This window comes from Acomys russatus, chromosome X (genome assembly GCF_903995435.1).
Source record: "Acomys russatus chromosome X, mAcoRus1.1, whole genome shotgun sequence".
In the NCBI taxonomy this organism is placed as follows: Eukaryota; Metazoa; Chordata; class Mammalia; order Rodentia; family Muridae; genus Acomys; species Acomys russatus.
Window position 1 is genome coordinate 108,330,307 of NC_067169.1, and position 15,923 is coordinate 108,346,229.

At 39.7% G+C, this 15,923-nt stretch overlaps 1 non-coding gene across 1 annotated transcript; it reads left to right on the forward strand.

Annotated features, from left to right (window-relative positions):
* Positions 1-232: 232 nt before the first annotated feature.
* Positions 233-339, forward strand: LOC127186130 (U6 spliceosomal RNA). The gene has a single exon (XR_007830359.1). It is a non-coding gene; the product is annotated as a U6 spliceosomal RNA (small nuclear RNA).
* The last annotated feature ends 15,584 nt before the right edge of the window (positions 340-15,923 follow it).

Here is a 15,923-nt window from a genome sequence, read left to right on the forward strand (position 1 = left end):
TGAGGCCTAAGTAAACTATGACGTAAGTTCCCACCAATGCCTCACAATAGAGTTAGCTTTTTCCTGCTAAGAATCCACTCACTTATATGAGAGGACACTAGGTAATGAGCTCATGTTGTCCACCTTCCTGAAGGAGAGATAAACATGGTTTTTGTTTAGATCACTAATGGGGGATGAGAAAAAGACTTGTGAGAGAGCCGGTGATATTTATCCCCTTAAAAGCTGAACCACAGTGCTCGCTTTGGCAGCACATATACTAAAATTGGAACTATACAGAGAAGATTAGCATGGCCCCTGTGCAAGGATGACATGCAAATTCGTGAAGCATTCCCTATTTTTTTTAATTCTACCAGACCTTCAAGGATGTGCTAATACCGATACTCTACAAGCTACTCCAAAAGATAGAAATGGATGGAACATTACCAAATTCATTCTATGAGGCCATAGTCACATTGATACCTAAACCTCACAAAGACCCAACAAAGAAAGAGAATTTCAGACCAATTTCTCGTATGAACATTGACACGAAAATACTCAATAAAATACTTGCAAAATGAATACAAGAACACATCAAAGACATCATTCACCATGACCAGGTAGGCTTCATTCCAGGCATGCAGGGATGGTTTAATATACAAAAATCCATCAATGTAATCCACCATATAAACAAACTGAAAATAAAAAAAACCACATGATCATCTTCTTAGATGCAGAGAAAGCATACCTCAACATAATTAATGGTATATACAACAAGCCAATAGCCAAAATCAAATTAAATGGTGAGATACTCAAGGAAATTCCTCTAAAATCAGGAACAAGGCAAGGCTGCCCACTCTCTCCATATCTCTTCAACATAGTACTGGAAGTTCTAGCCAGAGCAATAAGACAACAAAAGGAGATCAAGGGGATCCAAATGGGAAAGGAGGAAGTCAAATTATCCCTATTTGCAGATGATATGATAGTGTACATAAGTGACCCCCAAATTTCCACTGGAGAACTACTACAGCTGATAAACACCTTCAGCAAATTGGCTGGATACAAAATTAACTCAGAAAAGTCAGTAACCTTCCTATATACAAATGACAAGCTTGCAGAGGATGAACTTAGGAAAGCCACACCCTTCACATTAGCCACAAGCAATATAAAATATTTAGCAGTTACTCTAACCAAGCAAGTGAAGAACTTGTTTGAAAAAAAAATTCAAAACTCTAAAGAAAGAGATTGAAGATGACATGAGAACATGGAGTGATCTTTCTTGCTCGTGGATCGGGAGAATTAATATAGTAAAAATGGCCATCTTACCAAAAGCAATTTACAGATTCAATGCAATCCCTATCAAAATACCTACACAATTTTAAAAAGACATTGAAAGTTCAATTCTCAACTTCCTATAAAAAAAGAAAAAACCCAGAATAGCTAAAACAATCTTGTACAATAAAAGATCCTCCAGAGGAATCTCCATACCTGATCTCAAGCTGTACTATAAAGCAACAATAATTAAAACAGCATGGTACTGGCACAGCAACAGGCTGGTTGATCAGTGGAATCGAATCAAAGACCCAGATATGAATCCACACACATATGGTGGATTTTTGACAAAGAAGCCGAATCTATTCAATGGAAAAGAGATAGCATCTTCAATAAATGGTGCTGGTCTAACTGGATGTCTACGTGTAAAAAAATGCAATTGGACCCATATTTGTCACCTTGCACAAAACTCAAGTCCAAGTGGATCAAAGACCTCAACATAAAATCAGAGACACTAAATCAGTTAGAAGAAAAAGTGGGAAAGAGCCTGGAACATATTAGCATAGGAGACAACTTCCTGAACAGAACACCAACAGCCCAGGCCTTAATGTCAACAATTAATAAATGGGATCTTATGAGGCTGAGAAGCTTCTGTATGGCAGGAGATACTGTCAACAGAACCAAGCGACAGCCTACAGACTGGGAAAAGATCTTCACCAACCCTACGTCTGACAAAGGTCTAATATCCAAAGTATATAAAGAACTCAAGAAATTAAACACCACCAAACCAAATAACCAAATTGAGAAATGGGGCTCAGAACTAAACAGAGAATTCTCAACAGAGGAATATCAAAAGGCTGAGAAACACTTAAAGAAATGCTCAACCTCCTTAGTCATCAGGGAAATGGAAATCAAAACAACTCTGAGATTCCATCTTACACTTATCAGAGTGGCTAAGATCAAAAATTCAAGTGACACCACATGCTGGTGAGGATGTGGAGAGAGAGGAACACTCCTTCATTGCCGATGGGAGTGCAAACTAGTAGAGCCACTTTGGAAATTTATCTGGCGCTATCTCAGAAAACTGGGAATAGGGCTTCCTCAAGACTCAGCTATTCCACTCCTTGGAATATACCCAGAAAATTCTCCAGCACACAACAAGAACATTTGCTCAACCAAGTTCATATCAGCCTTATTCATAATAGCTGAAAATGGAAACAGCCTAAGTGTTCCTCAGTAGAAGAATGGATAAAGAAACTGTGGTACATATACACTATGGAATACTACTCAGCTATTAAAAACAAGGAATTCCAGAAATTTGTGGACAAATGGATTGAACTAGAAATGATCATAATGAGTGAGCTAACCCAGAAACAGAAAGAGTCAAATGGTACATACTCACTTGTATCTGGACACTAGCCCAAGGGGCATGTCCCATGAAAGTCTTTACTTATCAGGAAAGTGGGACAGAGGGGAGAACATCCTATTGGGACTCTAGGTAAGCGAATCAAGGGAGATGGGGAAATAGAAGGATCCAGAGTGTCATAGAAACCTACAAGAAGAACATTATGATGGGTGGATCTAGGCCCAGGGGTCCAGCTCAAACTATGGTACTAGCCAAGTACAATATGTGCAGTAAACTTCAAACCCCTACCCAGGTCTACCCAATGGACAGGACATTTTTCACAGTTGAGTGGAAAGTGGGGTCTGACTTTCACACAAACTCTGGTGCCCCATATTTGACCACATCCCCTGGATGGGGAGGTCTGGTGGCACTCAGAGGAAGGATAGCAGGCTACCAAGAAGAGACTTGATATCATATGAGCATATACAAGGGGAGGAGGTCCCCCTCAGTCACAGTCACAGGGGAAAGGAGTAAGAGGAAAATGGGAGGGAGGGAGGAATGGAAGGATACAAGGGATGAGCTAACAATTAAGATGTAATATGAATAAATTAATAAAATATATTAAAAATAGATAAAAAAGTTGAACCACCATGTGCAGGAGATTGGCTGTTAACCAGCTGAAAAACATCCTTGAACAAAGTCTGAGAGGAGGTATAAATGTGAACCAAAAACAAGAGGCACGGCCTTTGGAGACTTGGGACAGTTTTGGCTGTTCATCACTCCACTCTTCCCCTAGGTTTTTTTGTTTATTTTTCATTTCATTACATTTCTTTTTTTTTTTTTTTTTTTTTTTTTTTTGAGACAGGGTCTCTGTGTAGTCCTGGATGTCTGGAACTCACTATGTAGATCAAGCTGACTTCAAATTCACAGAGATCCAGCTATCTGTTCTTCCTAAGTGGTGGAATCAAAGGCTTGTGCTGCCATACCCAGCTCACTGGGACCCTGTAACCTCTGGAGTTAATATGTGCTGTCTTCTCTAGTTTATTTTATATGTTGTTTGAACATTCATATTATTTATGGAAGTAATGACGTTTTACACATTCTAAATTTGTATTAATGGATGACTGATCTCTATGGAGGTACAGATGTCATAAATGGATAATGCTTTCTTCATTAACATTAAGACTAATAGTATTCCTAGAAAATATGACAAATCCCATGAATATTATTTTTTTCTTGAGATAGGGTCTCTATATGTTGTTATGGCTGTCCTGGAACTCATTATATAGACCATGCTAGCCTTGAACTCACAGAGGTTCACCTGGTTCTGCTTCCCAAGTTCTGGGATTAAAGGGCTTATGCTACCATGCCTGGCCCAAACCCTATCAATATTAGTGGTAGATCCTATGATAAAGAAGTACATATTTTTTTGTGGTGACAGATGATGTCATTATGAAGAAGGCAAGCCCCTGGACCATCTTCCACCAATGAAAACACTTCCAAAAATAAGCCATAGAAGTAGGAGCATAGGGCCACTTTCTTCTATGGGGAAAGGTAACTGGAAAGCCACTACCTCCTCAAAATAGAGGCATATTGGCCTCTTGGGGTCCCTTTGGGCAATTAAAGTACTTTGCACAGATATATGTGGAGTAACATTAGAGTGACCTCTGAGTTTCTCTATTCTCTCATCTTGGGTGAGTGTGGAGTATTGGTATGAAGGCGTTATCTGGGAAAGTCCATTATTCTCACTTACCTGTGTCTCTCAATGTCAAACCTCAGTATTTGGAGTTCTGTGGTATTAAAGTAGTCTATTGAAAGTGGTGACAGAAAATGCAATCAGGGAGAAGGCTAGGGATTGGCCCAATTTCCACTAATAGGAAAACTCGTTTTCATTGTCTTTGAGGTAATCATATGCTGAACATTTATGGCAGTGTATAAGTAATCATCAAATATTTATGTTATTTATTTTAATTTTATTATTTATTTATTTATTTATTTAGTTTTCCTTTTTTCAAGGCAGGGTAGCCTTGGCTATCCTGGACTCACTCTGTAGACCAGGCTGGCCTCAAGCTCACAGAGATCCACCTGCCTCTACCTCTCTGAGTGCAGAGATTACAGGCATACACCACTATGCCCAGCTATCTATTTTTTAAAAGACAGTGTCTCACTTAGTCATGGCTAGCCTAGAACTTGCTATGTGGACAAGGCTGGCCTCAGAATCACAAAGATCTGCCTGCCCCTGACTCAGAAGTGCTGGGAATAAAGATGAATGTCACTGTACATGGCTTAATCATGACTTCTTTGCCCTGTTAACCCTGTTAAGAGGGTTCCATTTCATGTACCAGGCCTTAGAACCAATTGTTTACTCCCATAATATTCATGCTTCTCAATAGAATCAGTGGACATATCTTGTCAGACCAAGTGTTATTGTGTTTTGCAGGGTCCAAAGCTAGGTGAGACTGATGATTACTTTTTTCCTCTGGTAGCATGCATAGCACCCTTCAGCACTATGAAATCTAGCCAGTAAGGATGAAAGTTCAAGGTATCAGCTTGATCTCTTCATCTTCTGTCAGTCAAGAATGACAACAGGGTCTTAGCCATCAGTTTTTGGAGAGTACCCAAGAGTATTGTCAACTTTTAAAATATATAGTTTTCAAATTCAAATTACATTATTATATAAATTCCTCCCTTCCCTTTCCTCTCTCTAATCCCTCCCATGTACCCCCAGCCCATCATTGGCTTCTTTTTTCTTTGTTATTATTATAATACAAAATGCATAAATATATAAATACAAAATGTTAAGTGCATCTAGTGTTACTAATTTGTATATGATTTTAAGGTTGACCACTTTCTCTTAGGTAACCAGTTAAGGAGCTCATCCCTGGGAAAGACTGTTAGCCCATTCTCAACTTTCTCTAGTAGCTTTTATATATTTTATCTAGTGACAGGAAGTCATGAGATTTACCCCTTCCAGATTAGCATGTCTATTGGTGTTGTTCTTGTTTGGGCAGCCATATTGTTAGAATATCATGGTTGAAATATCCCTGTCATTTCTAGGAGAGACAATTTCACAGCAGACTTCATGGTTCTCTGACTTTTGCCATCTTTCAATCTTTGAGGTTTTGTTGTTGTTGTTGTTTTGTTTTTTGAGGCAGGGTTTCTCTGTGTAGCACTGGCTATCTTGTATTTTGCTCTGTAGACCAGGTTACATCAATCTTACAGAGATCTGCCTTTTCTTTCTTTCTTTCTTTCTTTCTTTCTTTCTTTCTTTCTTTCTTTCTTTCTTTTTCTGAGACAGGATTTCTCTGTGTAGCAGCCATGGCCTGTTTGTTGAACAGTCTGGCATTAAACTCACAAGGATCTTCCTGCCTCTGCTTCCTGAGTGCTGAGATTAAAGGTGGCAGCCTTATGTGTAGTGCTATTAATTTGGTCTCTATCTATAATGGTAACAGGTGATGTCATCACAAAGGAGGTTATCTATTGGTCGGTTTTTCCACCAATGGGTTTAAAGAGTTCAAGATTCTAAAGGTGGCTTCTGTGGCTCCTGTCTTCCATAAGTGCCCTCAGCATCTTAGTATCCTTGTGTTCAAAAGTGGATTGTAATATGCAAGCAAATTTTAAACATTAGATATAGAAGTGATGACATTTATAACTCTTAATTGAGTGAGCTGGTGAGGTACCAAAGTCATGAGACCGTTACCCACTGAGACTAATCTGATCCCTCTTCATGGTTTCAGAGTCTATGCTTTGTTCTGAGAAGTAAACATGATGGTTAGTCAAAGAGCTGGCCGGATTGAGGAGAGCAGAGGGCAACTCTCAGTGAGACACAACAAAGAAGCCACTCTCAATGTACACTGTGCCAACACCTGAAAAGTAGTGCCAAAGATTATGCTTCTAATATTCTATTTTTAATATATTTTTAAAGGTTTATTTATTTATTTATATATATTTATATATTAAATATAAAATATATTTATATTATATTACGTGGGTGCTGGGAATTGAACTCAGGATCTCTGGATGAACAGTAGTACTCTCAACTGCTAAACCATGTCTCCAGCCCATAATCTATTACTATTTCCCATGGTAGAGTACATGGTATGGGTATTGTGTTTTATGGGGAAAATACCATTCTAGGACCATTCCTATCAGTCTTAATGAACACTTCTGTATTTATTATGGTGACAGATGACATCATTATGAAGAAGGACAGCCATTGGTTCACCTTTCACCAATGAGAAAGCTTCAATAAGGGGGCACCCCCCTACCTCCCACCTTCATCTCAGAAATGAGGCAACGGTTCTTAATGGAGGCAACACATTCCCCCTCTCCTTTCCCTTTCCTCTCCTTCTTTTTTACCTTCCCCTTCTTCCCCCTCCCTTCTCCCCTCCTCCTCCCCTCCCTCCATATCCTTCCCCTCCCTCCCTCCATATCCTTCCCCTCCCTCACTCCACCCCTTCCCTCCCTTCTCCCTTCCCTCCTCCCCTCCCTTCCCTCGTCCTCTCCCTTCCCTCCCTCCCCTCCTCCCCTCCCTCCTCCCCTCCCTTCATCTCCTTCCCCTCCCTCCCTCCTCCCCCTCCCTCCCTCCTCCCCTTCTCCTTTCCTCCTCCCCTCTCCCTCCTCCTCCCTCTCTCCCCTCCCTCCCCCTCTCTTCCTCTCTCCTCCCTCTCTCCATGGATTCCTTTAGTTTCATCAATTTCTTCATAGTCAAATAGTAAGCAATATCTTCAAATTGCACTTGATATGTGATTGATGACATCAGTAGCCCTCAGAATTTTGTACCATAGATTAGTGTATGTTGTATGTAGAATACAGATGTCATTGAGAGGGCAGTAGTTACATTCTTCCACTCATACTAATGATTAAACATGTAAGTATGGGTTTTGATGAGAAAACAACGTGGTGGCTGGCCTTTGAGCCAATGGTTTTGACTAAGCAGGATGACAGCTACTGGCCACATTCTTCTAATGGGAAACCTTGGTATAGAGGCCACATATGCCTCACAACGGAAGTTTTGTGTCTTTTTTCTAAGTGTGTCTTCAGCCACACACAGGGCATCTTGTAAAGAGGTGTATGTGTATAAAGAGTAATGTGAAAGATGAATTCATCAAACCTCAAGCCTCTAATCTCATAGATGGAAATTCAGATGCTTTTATAGAGGTGTAATACTACAAATACTATAGTTTCCAAGCATGCCTGCAGTCTTCATGAAAACATTATGATTTGGAGTTCTGTGGTACTAAGCTAGATGATGGCATTATGAAACTAGGCAGATATTGGTGGTAACAGGTCATGGAATTATAAAGCTAGACTGCTATTGGTGGTAACAGGTGATGTCATTTTGAACTTAGATAGCTATTGGCTCACCTTCCACCAATGAGAATATTGGGACAATGAGGATTCTATATGTCCCCGTGATCAAACTTGAGCTGCAATGTCAATAGTAATATGCAGGTTATTTACTAAATGTGATATTAATTTTGTAAATGGTGACTTATGGAAGTCTATAAATCTCTCTTGTAGTGTCTGTGCAATTTCAAAATTTGGTGAGGAAGTTTTATGTCCAGGGAATGCTATCTCTTTCCATGTTGTCACCATGTGATTTGGCATTTTGTGGTAAAATGTGTGAGAACACTGGCTACTTCTAGAGTGGTTTTGATTAAGGAGGAAGACAGCCACCGGCTTGCATTCCCCAGTGACATACCTTAAAAGAGACTTTCAACACTTCACTTTCTGGGTTCCGGGACTCCTCCTTCCTATAGCTTTTTAGGCAGTTTATGGTTTTATCTTTACCTAAAATGTGAATGAATACTTTATTAGAAACATGTATAATTGCATCAGATACAGTTTGCTCACTTTTTTAGAGTACAGTGTATATATGGTGCTTTGGAGGGAAAATACTTTTCTGGGACACTATTTTAATGACACAATCCCCACGGTAATTAAGCACATTGCCTTGGAGTGTCTATTGGCCTGTATTCCCTTCCATTAATAAGAATGTTTTGCTACAAGGACTATCAAGGTCCCAGAGATATCATGGCTTCTTCACATAGGTCCCTTCATCCAGTTCAAAGTACTCTCTGGTGACATGTGTTGTAATGTAAGATAATGTCTGCCTCACCTCTTGAATTGCTTCCTGTGGATGACTATTTAACTAGGAAGTCCCTGCATTATCTCTTGGTCCCATTCTCTCTCATCCTCAACTGTCTCCACTCAGACTCCATGCTACTATTGTGATGTCATAGACTCATGTTCCAATAACCTAACTTTTTCCAATGTATGGTCACATTAAAACACACCATTTACCCTGTCAGCCAACATTCTCTCTAAATATCCTCTCAAATTAAATTGTGTTTTCTTTGGAACCTTTGGGGAAAGTGCTGAGTTATTGGGAAGCTCACTTACAGTACCTTAGCAGCCTTTCAGCTAAGTCCTGTATTACTTGTAACTTGTCTGCCCCATCCTCGGTCTTACCTATCTCTTTATCTCTGTTGCAGAGACTTAGGGCCCAGTGTAGGAACTACTACCCTCCCTCTATCTGAAATGATAGTTACTTCATCCTCACCCAAGAAAATGACACTTACCTTTCAAAGTCCTGGTCCATGATCACTTTGAAGCTTTCTTCCAGCCCCTAGTTTAAATTCTTCCCTTTGCTTCTAGAGTGAGTTTAGGCCCTAGAACTAAACTCCTTCTTTTACTTATTCACCACAATTCATGCTTAGTACCTTTATCCCTTTACCTTCCTTTATTTAAAATGTGCTAGTATTGAATGAATCCTTTCCAGTTGTCTTGAATTCTCTTTGGTGGAAAAACAATCAACCAACACATGAATAATACATAAAGAACATTCTGGGAAATGTCACCCCTAAATCCTGGCTTGGCGACTCCACTTTGCTGCTTGTTGTCTGTATCCCTCATACTGAACCTCCCATTCCCTTCTACACAGTCAGCTTGGTCTGCCTCCTTCTGTGTGCCTTAATTGATGTCAAATGGGACTGCTTACCTGGCTGATGGAAGAATGTTGTTAACTCTCTAAAATGAGCCTCTTCACAAAGATGTATGTTGGTGTATTCCTTTTGGCTCTTCTTTAGGGACTGAGCTGCCCCAGGGAGGCATGCTGGGGCCACACCTTCACTGCCTTGTTATGCCCTAAGCAAGCTATTCTGACATAGCCTGAGGTATGATGTAAGTGGGCCAGGGCTAGGTTAGATATTAGTATATTTCAATGCCTGAATACTTTTCAAGGCAAAAGAATATTTATGTATAAGAATAAAGATTGGTGTCATAGTTGTTTATCACAAATATTTCCGAGCATTCAATATCCACGATCCCACTGACCTTTTTCTTTAGAAACTAATACTGGTATAATGACATGGGTATCATCATGGTTTGTTTATTGAGTCTTTTATTAGACCAATAGCCAATAAATATCCATTTATCTAAGGGCTATAATAGTAATAACGAGGCTAGAGAGATGGCTTAGTGTTTCATAGGACATACAACTCTTCCAGAGAACCTAAATTAGGCAGCTCACAGTCACCTGTCTCTGTGGGCACCTGAACTCATGTGTGCATACTCACACAAACACACATACATAGTAATAAAAATAAATCTAAAACCTTTAATTCCAGTACTTGGGAGGCAGAGGCAGGCAGAGCTCTGAGTTTGAGCCTAGCCTGGTCTACAGAGCAAGTTCCAGGACATCCAGGGATATACAGAGAAAGCTTGCCTCAGAAAAAAAAAAACAAAATCTAAAAAATAGTAATATCAAAACATATGACGACTTTAACTTAATAGTTCTCTATACTGTATAAAAACAAACATAAGCAAACAAAACACCCCACATTGTATTAAAAGAACACTTGCTGAGAGTGCACCTTAATGATAGGGCATGGAATTAATATATGCCAGGCCCTGTGCTCAAGCTCCATCACGAAGCACAATTACAAACCAAACAAAATCACATTTAAGTCTTCCTGAGTTTGCTATCTGGCCTTCTGTAAAGCACTGCTGCTGTCTTTTGTGGGTTTTGGAACAGAAGTCCATTGCTACTTTTTACATGGAAAAAAAAACCCAGTTTCCTTACATACAGGTATAGAAGCAAAACCATCTATATACTGTATAGACCTTTTGAGTTTATTTATAGATAAAGAATGATACCAGCCAGGCGCAGCGACAGATGTCTTCCATCCCAGCATTTGGGAGGCAGGGATAGGCAGGTTTCTATGAGTTCAAGGCCAGCCTGGTGTATGTAGCTTATCTAGTCAGTCAGGGATACATAGATCCTGTCTCAAAAAATGAAGCAAAACAGTGACAAAAAACAAGAAGTGAAACTAAATCCAGGTGGTGGTGACACACACTTTGAATCCCAGCACTTGGGAGTAACAGCAAGGCAGATCAAGTTCCAGGCCAACCTGGTCTACAGAGTGAATTCCAGGACACCCAGGGCTACTCAGAAAAACTGTATTTCCAAAAACAATCAATCAAACAAACAAACAAACAAAATGAAAACGAAAATTAAAGCCCTAACACCCCAAAATGAACAACAAAAAAAACAACCAACCAATCATCCCCCCTCCAAAGAAAACATAGGTATTGGCACATAGGGTATGCCACCATATATTTATATTTACAGAAGATAAAGATATCAAAGCTATTCAGATGGCTTCATTGATTGCCATTATGTAAAATTACTGACACAAAAATACAGTAGTAGTCATATGGACAGTTACATGGCATTATCTGAGTTTGAGCTCAAACTATTTTGAAATATTTTTTTTACCTCAACCAAAATACCGTGAGAAATGGACAAAGTGAAGGATATATATATATTTTTCAAAGTAGAAGGAACAAGAATCACATGTTTTAACTAACAACCATCCTAAACAAGCAGCTTTAACCACGATAATTGCTTCTGTAATCATTCACAAAGGAGAAACCTTCGAAGAATTAAATAATATTATTGTTCACTGTCAATGATAAGCCTCTAATTGGGAAAAATATACTGGGAAAAATTTCAAGACTCTGTTGCATAAAAATGACATTTACCACAGCCAAGATGGCTGACTGAAAGTGCCAAATCTTTAAAATGAAATTAAAATATTATTCATGATATCATCCACAAGAAAGGAGATAGATTGGCCAAGATAGTAAATGAATATTAATGGTATTTTAAGGTATTGTCAGACATGTTTCCAAACATGTTCCACTTGATAAAAACATAATCTTGGTTAACTGGAGAGGTAGCTTGCATACTAGAATCAAATCCTTGAGAGACCTTTGAGCTCTTCCAAATGTGCTTCATACAAGTGCCTCTGCAAAGGGCTATAAATACCTCTTGTAATTGTTTGTTTTCAAGATGGCTTAACGTTTACGTTTTCAACTTTCTCTGTTAGATAGCTATAGCCCAGTATTTGTTTGCTTGTGATGCTGTAATTTAGTTTCACAAACAGGGGTCAGTAGTAAATGAACATTTATTGCCTCACATTCTTTTTTTTTTTTTTAAGATTGCTTCACATTGGTAAACAGAGATACCAGCAGCAGAGCTGGGCCTTCATGAGGGACATGGAATTGAAGATTTGTTCTAGACCCTCCCTCCTTGCCTTGAAGATGGCTATCATCTCTAGGCCTTTTTGTTGTTTGTTTATTTTTTTTTCTTTGAGATCGAGTATTTGTTACTTTTCTTTATTTTAGTTACAAAATAAAGTATTATCAAGACAACCTTAAGCCAATGGTTCCCTGCCCCCAGTCCTGGGCATTGAATTTAGGGTGTTAGGCATGTTAGGCAGGGGCTCTACCAATCGGCTGCAGGCCCAGCCCTTCATTACCTTTCTTGTTGCCTCAACAAAATACATGAGAAAAGTAACTTAAAGAAAGAGAGGTTTCTTTTTGGCCACAGTTTGGGGCTGTGGTTCATCATGGCAGGGGATACGTGGCAGCAGGAGTTTGAGGCAGCTCACATCTTCAGTCAGGAAGATTCATGGCCTAAACTATGACTAGCCACTTTATTATCTACAAGATCAGTTCGCTGTGGGAGTCTCAAATTATCTGGTGAGTTAGTGGGAAGCCACCCCAAGTACCTGGAAATTTCACTCTCACTCGGAGTCTACCTTATTGCAAACATACAATCAAGTAATGCAAGGGGCGCATAAGCACCTCCAACTTTAGTCATCAGTAGACACACACTTCACTTCAAAATTGTCTGTCTCCAACAGCTTCTGGATGATCTTAACTTGCAGGTTTAGTCTAGTGGATAAGACACCAAAGGAAAGCCTCACCATCAAACCTAGTTGCAAAGGAGATCATCAGATGCTGGTGTCAGCTGATACAGTTTTGCGAGGCCAAAGTGCTGATGCATAGATTCATGGTTTCCAACTCAAAAGAAATACATGAATTCCTTTTAATTATGCACATCTGGTGACCTTAAGTTTTGGAGTCTGAGGAATCCTCCACAAACTTCAGATATGGACAGTTCCCACTCAAGTTGGCAGGAGAAGATTAATTTTTGGATTCTGTGACACCCTTTTCTGTCTTTACACTTCTACCAACCTCACCTATTATTCCAGTTAGATGCTTTCTGGAATACTAATGTGACACTCTTTGTCTTCATCTTATTATTCTTGCCTTGCTATGTACCACTTAAGAAAAAACCAAAACTCTTATGTGTTTTTTCCGTAACCACAGCTCTGCGGCTTACTGAGTGTTGCATATGTCACCCCCGCCTAACACTGCTGACAAAAATGTAATAGCTGTTCCCTTAAACACTTCAGGAGGTAGATTCCCTTTTACAAGTCTCTTCTGGTACTTGTTTCCCTCACAGCATTCAGCCTAACCAACCTTTTATCTGGTAAAACTTCGATCTTGACCTCACATCAACAAGATGCTTGGACTTGAATTATTCATAATTGTACCACAAATATCCAGTCAATTAGGAGTGGACACTCATTTGAAGGCTAGCTTGATTACAGAGATCAGTTTTCTCTTTAACCTTTACAGGAACTGTTTGAATCGACAGAAGGGATTTGTCCATCATGAAGACACTAATTGGCTCATTCTTTTTTTCCTGTTTTTTTTTTATTGAAAAATAAAATCATTCATATTACATCTCAATTGCTATCCCATCCCGTGCATCCTCCCATTCCTCCCTCCCTCCCGCTTTCACCCCATTCCCCTTCTCTATGACTGTGACTGAAGGGGACCTCCTCCCCCTGAATATAATGCTAGGATATCAAGTTTGTTCTTGGTAGTCTGCTATCTTTCCTCCAAGTGCCATTGGGCCTCCCCATCAAGGGGACATGGCCAAATATGGGGCACCAGAGTCCTATCCCTTGGCTAGATCTGGGTAGGAGTTTGATGATGACTGCACGTATTGTCCTTGGTTGGTGCCATACATCGAGCAGAACCCCTGGGCCCAGATCCGCCCATCATAGTGTTCTTCTTGTAGGTTTCTAAGACCCTCTGGATCCTTCTATTTCCCCATTCTCCCATATTTCTCTCACCATAGGATGCCCTCACCTCTACCCCAATTTCCTGGTAAGTGAAGACTTTCATGAGACATGCCCCTTGGCCTAGTGTCCCGTTATAAGTGAGTATATGCTATTTGAGTCTCTCTGCTTCTGGGTTAGCTCGCTCATTATGATCATTTCTAGTTCAATCCATTTGTCCACAAATTTTGGGAATTCCCTGTTTTTAATAGCTGAGTAGTATTCCATAGTGTAAATGTACCACAGTTTCTTTATCCATTCTTCTACTGAGGGACATTTAGGCTGTTTCCGTGTTCTGGCTATTATGAATAAGGCTGCTATAAACATGGTTGAGCATATGTCTCTGTTGTATGCTGGAGGATCTTCTGGGTGTATTCCAAGGAGTGGAATATCTGGGTCTTGAGGAAGCCCTATTCCAAGTTTTCTGAGATAGCACCAGACAGATTTCCAAAGTGGCTGCACTAGTCTGCATTCCCATCAGCAATGAAGGAGTGTTCACCTTTCTCCACATCCTTGCCAGCATGTGGTGTTGCTTGAATTTTTGATCTTGGCCATTCTGATGGGTGTAAGATGGAATCTCAAAGTTGTTTTGATTTCCATTTCCCTGATGACTAAAGACGTTGAACATTTCTTTAAGTGTTTCTCAGCCATTCGATATTCCTTTGTTTAATTCTGAGCCCCATTTCTCAATTGGATTACTTGGTTTGGTGGTGTTTAATTTCTTGAGCTCTTTATATATTTTGGATATTAGACCTTTGTCAGATGTCGGGTTGGTGAAGATCTTTTCCCAGTCTGTAGGCTGTCGCTTGGTTCTGTTGACAGTGTCTCCTGCCTTACAGAAGCTTCTCAGCCTCATGAGGTCCCATTTCTTAATTGTTGACCTTAAGGTCTGGGCTGTTGGAGTTCTGTTCAGGAAGTTGTCTCCTGTGAATTGGCTCATTCTTAATGTAGTAAACGAGAGCTGCATCCCTAATGCAATCTATACTATGGTACTGCTTCAAAGATATGGCTTTATTTGTCTCCTGCCACATACTACCATATCTTGGATAGTTGTAATTAAAACCCATTACATTTATGTGGGTTTTTTTTGTGTGTATGTGTCTGTCTGTCTGTCTGTAGGTACACATGTGTCACAGTGTGTGTGCAGACATTAGAGAACAACCTGCTGGAGTCATTCTCTCTTTTCACCATTTGGATCCTAGGGATTGAACTCAGGTCCCCAGCCTCTGTGGCAAACACCTTTATCTGCCAAGCCATCTCACCAATATGCTTGGAATTCATTTAGGCCTTTACATTTACCATTCCCTTGGTGGTTCATATCTCTGTAAGAAGAACACTTAGAAGCCTCCAGAATGAGGCAAACAGAAGTTATTAAGGAGAACTTCAAGGGGATCTATTTTACTCTTATGCTTTGCTATAATCCCCATAGTGGGTAAATACAACTAGTAAGGCAGTCTAACACTTGTTTGTAATGCTACCAGAAGCAGTAAATGATCACGGGTCTACTTTTGAAATCCAAAACTTAGCATAAACTCCTTAGGTAATGTGGTCAAGACAATCACATGGTCCTTCATTTCCCCCAGCCAGCTAAAGGGGGACTGTGTAAGAAAAAATACTTGTTATATCTGTGGAAAGCATAGTAACTTGTGATTAGGCTAAAAGTAAAAGCCTCTTACTTGCCTAAAAGTCTCCATTGGATCTGGAGTCATATTTTCATTTTTTTCAAAGATCTCATAATCCAGTCTTTTGACTTTGAGACCTGTTTTTGATATACTTTTCTGATAGTCATTTGTCTTATAACTGGTTTATATAATCTTTGCAGGGTCCTTTTATATTGAGTTCTTATC